This window comes from Callorhinus ursinus, unplaced genomic scaffold (assembly GCF_003265705.2).
Source record: "Callorhinus ursinus isolate GAN/ISIS: 27379988/994484 unplaced genomic scaffold, GSC_fseal_2.0 scaffold62, whole genome shotgun sequence".
NCBI classification, from domain to species: Eukaryota; Metazoa; Chordata; class Mammalia; order Carnivora; family Otariidae; genus Callorhinus; species Callorhinus ursinus.
In genome coordinates this window covers 3,686,374-3,694,012 of record NW_027397124.1, presented here as the reverse complement: position 1 = coordinate 3,694,012, position 7,639 = coordinate 3,686,374, and the positions used below count along the sequence as shown (strand labels likewise).

Here is a 7,639-nt window from a genome sequence, read left to right as displayed (position 1 = left end):
TTTCCTGCTTTGTGGAAAATTAATTGACCATATAGTTGTGGGTTCTTTTCTGGATTTTCTATTCAGTTCCATTGGTCTATGTTTCTACTTTTGTGACAGTACCATAATGTTTTGATCACTACAGCTTTGTAATATAACTTCAAGTCCAGAATTGTGATGCCTCCAACTTTGTTTATATTTTTCAAGGTCACTTTGGCTATTCAGGGTCTTTTTTGGTTCTGTACAAATTTTAGGATTGTTTGTTCTAGCTTTGTGAAAAATGCTGGTATTTTGATAGGGGTGGCATTACATGTGTGAATTGTTTTGGGTACTATAGACATTTTAACAAAATTTCTTCTTCCAAATCTATGAACATAGAATATTTTTCCATTTCTTTGTATCATCTTCAATTCCTTTCATCAGTGTTTCATAGTTTTCAGAGTACAAGTCTTTCTTCCCCTTGGTTAAATTTATTCCTAGGCATTTTATTGTTTTTGGTGCAACTGTAAATGGGATTGTTTTCTTAATTTCTCTTTGTGCTGCTTCATTATTGATGTAAAGCAATACATCAGATCTCTGTATGTTGATTTTGTATCCTGTGACTTTACTGATTTCATTTATTAGTTCTAGTAGTTTTTTTCTTTGTGGAATCTTTCAAGTTTTCTATGTATAGTATCATCTTATCTTCAAATAGTAAAGTTTTCCTTCTTTCTTGCTGACTTGGATGCCTTTTGTTTCTTTTTGTTGTCTGATTGCTGTGGCTAGGACTTCCAGCACTATGGTGAGAGTGGACATCCTTGTCTTGTTCCTAACCATAGAGGAAAAGCTTTCAGTTTTCCCTCATTAAGGATGATATTAGCTGTGAGTTTTTCATATATGGCCTTTATGATGGTATGTTCCCTCTAAATCTACTTTGTTGAGGGTTTTTATTATGATGTATGTTGTACTTTGTCAAATGTTTTTTCTGCATCTATTGAAATGATCATATTGTACCTATCCTTTCTTTTTTAATGTGATGTATCACATTGACTGATTTGCAAATATTGAACCACCCCTTGCAATCCAGGAATAATCCCACTTGGTAGCGGTGAATGATTATTTTAATGTATTGTTAGATTCAGTGTGTTAGCATTTCATTGAGAATTTTTGCATTTATTTTCATCAGGGATATTGGCCTATAGTTCTCTTTTTTGGTGGTGTCTTTATCTGGTTTTGGTATCAAGGTAATGCTGGCCTCATAGAATAAATTTGGAATTTTTCTTTCCTTTTCAATTTTTCTGGAATAGTTTGATAAGCTTAAGTTAAGAAGGTATTAACTCTTCTTAAATTATTTGGTAGAATTCCCCTGGGAAACCATCTGGCCCTGGAATTTTGTTTGTTGGGAGTTTTTTGATTACCGATTCAATTTCTTTGCTGGTTATTGGTCTGTTCAAGTTTTCTATTTCTTCCTATTTCAGTTTTGGTAATTTATACAGTTCTAGGAAGTTATCTATTTCTTCCAGGCTGTCCAATTCGTTGCCATATAGTTTTTCATAATATTTTCTTATAATTGTCTGTATTTCTGTGGTGTTTGTTGTGATCTCTCATTCATGATTTTATTTATTTGAGTCCTTTCTCTTTTCTTTTTGATAAGTCTGGCTAAGGGGTTATCAGTTTTATTAATTTTTTTTCAAAGAACTAGGTCCTGGTTTCATTGATATGTTTTAATTTTTTTTTAGTTTCAGTACCATTTATTTCTGCTCTAATCTTTATTATTTTATTCTTTCTGCTCGCTTTAGGCTTCATTTTTTTGTTCTTTTTCTAGCTCCTTTAAGTGTAAGGTTAGGTTGTTTATTTGAGATTTTCCTTGCTTCTTGAGGTAGGCCTGTACTGCTATATACTTCCCTCTTAAGACTGCTTTTGCTGCATCCCAAAGTTTTGGGATCATTGTGTTTTCATTTTCATTTGTTTCCATGTATTTTTTTAAATTTCTTCTTTGATTTCCTGGTTGCCCATTCATTCTTTAGTAGCATGTTGTTTAACCTCCATGTATTTGTGGTCTTGCCAGATTTTTTCTTGTGATTGATTTCTAATTTCATAGTGTTATGGTGCATAGTATTACTTCAATCTTTTTGTATTTGTTGAGGCCTGTTTGTGACCTAATATGCACCCTATTGGGAAAATCTTCCATGTTCCAAAAGAATGGGTATTCTGCTGCTTTAGGATGGACTATTCTGAATATATTTATTAAGTTCATCTGGTCCAGGGTGTCATTCAAAGCCACTGTTTCCTTGGTTATTTTCTGTTTAGATAATCTGTCTATTGCTGTAAATGGGGTGCTAAAATCCCCTACTATTGACCTAGAAGCAGCTTCTAGGCTCCTTCTGGAACCTCTGTCAGGTTCAGTCTACTCCCCTCCACTCCAGCCTCCACTCTGGCCTCCACCATTCCATCAGGGTGACCCAGAAGTCCTACAAGATGTCCACCTCCAGCCCCCGGACCTTCAGCAGCCTCTCCTACACGAGCGGGCCTGGCTCCCACATCAGCTCCTCTGCCTTCTCCCAGGTGGGCAGCAGCAGCAGCAGCTTCCGGGGTGGCCTGAGCAGCAGCATGAGTGTGGTCGGGGGCTACAGCAGTGGGGTCAGAGGTGTGGGGGGCATCAGGGCTGCCTCATTGAACGAGAGCCTGCTGAGCCCCCTTAAGCTGGAGATGGACCCCAACATCCAAGCTGCTGGCATCCAAGAGAAGGAGAAGATCAAGACCCTCAACAACAAATTTGCCTCCTTCATCGACAAGATGAGGCACCTGGAGCAGCAGAACAAAATTCTAGAGACCAAGTGGAGCCTCCTACAGCAGCAGCAGAAAAGTGTTTGGTGCAACATAGACAGCATGTTTGAGAGCTACATCAGCAACCTCCGGTGGCAGCTGGACACCCTGGGCCATGAGAAGCTGAAGCTGGAGGTGGAGCTTGGCAACATGCAGGGGCTGGTGGAGAACTTCAAGAATAAATATGAGGAGGAGATCAAAGAGCGTGCAGACATGGAGAATGAATTTGTCCTCATCAAGAAGGATATGGACGAAGCTTACATGAACAAGGTAGAGCTGGAGTCCCGCCTGGAAGGGCTAACCAATGAGATCAGCTTCTTAAGGCAGCTGTATGAAGAGAAGATCCATGAGCTGCGGTCCCAGATCTCGGACACCTCCGTGGTGCTGTCCATGGACAACAGCCACTCCCTGGACCTGGACAGCATCATTGCTGAGGTCAAGGCCCAGTACGAGGACATTGCCAACAGCAGCCGGGCTGAAGCGGAGACCAGGTACCAGATCAAGTACGAGGAGCTGGAGACACTGGCTGGAAAGCAGGGGGATGACCTCCATCGCATGAAGACAGAGATTTCTGAGATGAATCAGAGCATCAGCTGACTCCAGGCTGAGATCGAGGCCCTCAAAAACCAGAAGGCTGCCCTGGAGGCGGCGATTGCTGATGCTGAGCAGTGTGGGGAGCTGACCATTAAGGACGCCAATGCCAAGGTGGGCAAGCTGGAGGCCTCCCTGCAGCGAGTCAAGCAGGACATGGCCCAGCAGCTTCGCGAGTACCAGGAGCTCATGAACGTCAAGCTGGCCCTGGATATCGAGATCACCACCGGTATACCGCAAGCTGCTGGAAGGCGAGGTGAGCCAGCTGGAGTCTGGGATGTAGAACATGAATATCCGTACTAAGACCACCAGTGGCTACTCAGGTGGCCTGAGCTCAGCCTATGGGGGCCTCACAAGCCCTGGGCTCAACTATGGCCTGAGCTCTTTCCAGTCCAGTTTTGGCCCTGCTGGTTCTTTCAGCCACAGTGGCTCCTCCAAGGCTGTGGTTGTGAAGAAGCTAGAGACCCGTGATGGGAAGCTGGTGTCCGAGTCCTCTGATGTCCTGTCCAAGTGAACAACTATGGTGGTCTCTCCCAGCCTCCCCACTCTTGTGGCTGCCATAGAGGCTTTGGGGGGAAAGGAGCTGTGCTGGGGAGGGCCGACAACAGGAGAGCCACCTAAGACTCAGCCCCAGTCCTCAGCTTACACTTGGGGGGAGCCTACTGCCCTGGGTACCCCCTCTTGTCCATACCCCCAACTAAAAGCCAATTCAAGTGTCTTTTCCCAAATAAAGCCTCAGCCGGCTCTGCCAATCACCCCCCCCAAAAAATCCCCTACTACTATTATATTATTATCAATTAGTTCCTTTATGTTTGTTATTATGTTTTATATATTTGGGCGCTCCTATTTGGGTGAATAAGTATTTATAATTGTTATTTCTTCTTTTGGATTGTCTCCTTTATGATTATATAGTCCCTTTCTTTGTCTCTTGTTATAGTCTTTGTTTTAAAGTCTAGTTTGTCTGGTATAAGTATTGCTAGTCTGACTTTCTTTTGACATCTATTTTTGTGATAAATGTTTCTCCATCCCCTCACTTTCAATCTGCAGGTGTCTTTAGGTCTAAAATGAGTCTGTTGTAGTCAGCATATCGATGGGTCTTTTTTTTTTTTCATTCCAAAATGCTATGCCCTTTGATTGGAGTATTTAGTCCCTTTACATTCAAAGTAATTATTGATAGGTATTTATTGCCATTTAATTACTCAATTTGTGGTTGTTTCTGGAGATTTCCCAATTCTTTCTTATCTTTCTTTCATGTTTTGTTGATTTTGTTTAGTGATATATTTGGATTTCTTTCTCTTTATTCTTTGCATGAGTATTAGTGGGTTTTGATATATGGTTACCAATAGTTTTATATATAACTTCTGCAAATAGCAATCTATATTAGGTTGATGGTTGTTCAAATCTGAACACATTCTTTTCTTATCTCCTGCCCATGCTTTATGTATGTGTTATTATATTTTGTATCTTTTTTTGTACGAGTTTCCTGACTGATTTTTACAGAAATATTCATTTTTACTGCTTTTGTGCTTTCTGCCTTTATACTGTCACTTTTGGTCTCTCCTTTCCCCTCAAAGAGTCCCCTTTAATATTTCTTGCAGGATTGGTTTAGTGGTCATGAACTCCTTTAGTTTTTGTTTATCTGGGAAACTCTTTATCTTTCCTTCTAATTTGAATGATAGCCTTGGGGGGTAGAGTATTGTTGGCTGCAGATTTTCCCTATTCAGAGTTTTGAATATATTATGCCACTCCTGTCTGGTTTTCCAAGTTTCTGGGGAGAAATCTCCAGCTAACCTTATGGGTTTCCCTTGTAAGTTTATGTCTTCTTTTGTCTTGCTGCTTTTAAGATTTTTTCTTTATTGCTATATTGTTTGAAAATTTAATTATAATAAGTCTTGTTGTTGGCCTGCTTTTGTTGGTTTTGATGGGAGTTCTCTGTGCCTCTTGGATCTGGATGTCTGTTCGCCTCCCCAGATTAAGGAAGTTTTCAGCTATGATTTCTTCAAATAAATTTTCTGCCCCTTTTTCTCTCTTCTTATTCTTCTGGGACTCCTGTATTACCAATGTTATTAAGTTTGATGTAGCCACTGAGTTCCCTAAGTCTATTCTCATTTTGCATAGTTCTTCTTTCTCTCTTTTGTTCAGCTCCATTGCTTTTCATTACTTTGTCTTCTAGGTCATTCCTCTACTTCTTCCAGCCTGCTATTCAGTGCATCAAACAGATTTCTAATATCATTTATTACACTATTCATCTCTGAGTAATTAATTTTTAGCCTTTTTGTCTCTGTGATAAAGGTCTCACTGATGTCAGATGTCTTCAATTCTTTTCTCAAGCCCAGTGACTATCCTTATGATTGTTGCTTTAAATTCTTCATCAGGCATGTTACTTATATCTATTCTGCTTAGATCCCTGGTCATGGCCTTATCTTGTTCTTTCATTTGATATAAATTCCTCCATCTTTGCATTTTGTCTAAGTCTCTGCCTTCTTCTCTGTGTTAGAAAAGCCAGTTATGTTTCCTGATCCTGAAAATAATGGCCTTATGAAGAAGAGGCCATGTAGTGCCCAGGAATCTATGCTTCAGGGGGTGTCTGGTGTGAGCTCTGTGAGCTCTGCTATTGTGTTCTGGCTGCTTTATCCTACAGGCCAGTTGTCTGCGGAGGCTTTCCTCGCCTATTGTAGGCAGTGTTTGGTCCCTGGCCTGAATGTGGTGAGTTTTAGCTGGGTGTACTCTGGTCTGCTTGTGAAATGAGACCTGTCACCACCTCCACTGGAACTGACACCCTGCAAAACTCTGGGAGATGTGGTGTTGGCAGGGGCTTGGGCTGGTCTTCTGAAGGAGGGGTCCACTGTGCTCAGTTGAAGTAAGCTTTACTGAGAAGGGAAGTTCCACTGGAGCACAAGGGTGTGGTGCTTGGTGTAAGCAAATTAGCAGCCAGTGTTGGCATTGTGCTGCTTCCTGAAGATGGCTCTGTGTTTATGGGGGACAGAAGAGGAAATGGCACTGGCCAGTTCCTTTGTTCCCAGAGAATTTTATTCCTTTGTGAATGCTGCCTCTCAGGAACAGGCTTTGAGGAGAGCAAGTAATCTCCCCACTCTGTGCCCCAGGCACTCTTCAGATCACTGTTTCCAGGTTGTCTGTCCCAGTGTTGTTTACCTACCTTCCTCCAGGAGTAGGGCAGTGCCTTCTAGGCTTTATCCCAGCCAAGCCCGCTGACCTTTAAAACTTCAGCACCACTGATTACAAGAACTCATGAAATTCAGCCCCTCTTATTTTCCAAGCGATTGGCCTTGGGGAAACTTTCTCCTTTTGTATTCCCCTGTGTGCCCTCTCTCTCTCTCTCTCTCTCTCTCTCTCTCTCACCCTTCTCCACAACCATGGCTCCCTCCCCTCTGCAGCACCAGGATCCATTTCTTCCCTGAAGCTTATCTCCACACTTCCTACATTCCTTCATATAGCCTCTTCTCACCCTTTAGTTATGGACTTTGTTCTGTCAATTTTCAGGTCAATTTCTGAGGTATTTAGGATGATTTGATGGTTATCTAGTTGTCTTCTGTGGAATGAGTGAAGCCTAGGGTCCCCCTACTCTGCCACCATCTTCCTGCTTCTTTTGTTGCCTTGTCAATTTATTGATGGTTTCCTTCACGGAACAAATGCTTTTTATTTTGGTGTGGTCCCAATAGTTTAATTTTGCTTTTGTTTCCTTTGCCACAAGAAATATATCTAGAAAAATGTTTCTATGCTGATGTCAAAGAAATTACTAGAAAAGTTATGTTTTCTTCTAGGAGTTTTGTCATTTCAGGTCTCACATTTAAGTCTTAATCCATTTTGAGTTTATTTTTGTATATGGTGTAAGAAGTGGTCCAGTTTCATTCTTTTGCATGTGGCTGTCCTGTTTTCCCAGCACCATTTATTGAAGTCTGTCTTTTCCCCATTGTATATTTTTGCCTCCTTCATTGTAGATTAGTTTACCATGTAAGTGTGGGTTTATATCTGGACTCTATTTTGTTCTATTTGTCTATGGGTGTAATTTTTGTGTCGGTACCATAGTGTTTGGATTACTACAGCTTTGTAGTACATCTTGAAATCTGTAATTGTGATATCTCCAGCTTCGTTCCTTCTCAAGATTGCTTTGGCTATTTGGGATATTTTGCAGTGCCATACAAATTTTAGTATTATTTGTCTTATTTGTGAAAAAAGCTTGTTGATATTTTGATAGAAATTTTATTAAATCTAGGGGTGCCTGGGTGACTCGGTGGGTTAAGTG

General features: G+C 41.1%; 1 pseudogene; it reads left to right on the top strand.

The window, feature by feature from the left end:
- The first annotated feature begins 2,416 nt into the window (after positions 1-2,416).
- Positions 2,417-3,889, top strand: LOC112834401 (keratin, type II cytoskeletal 8 pseudogene; annotated as a pseudogene).
- Positions 3,890-7,639: the final 3,750 nt, after the last annotated feature.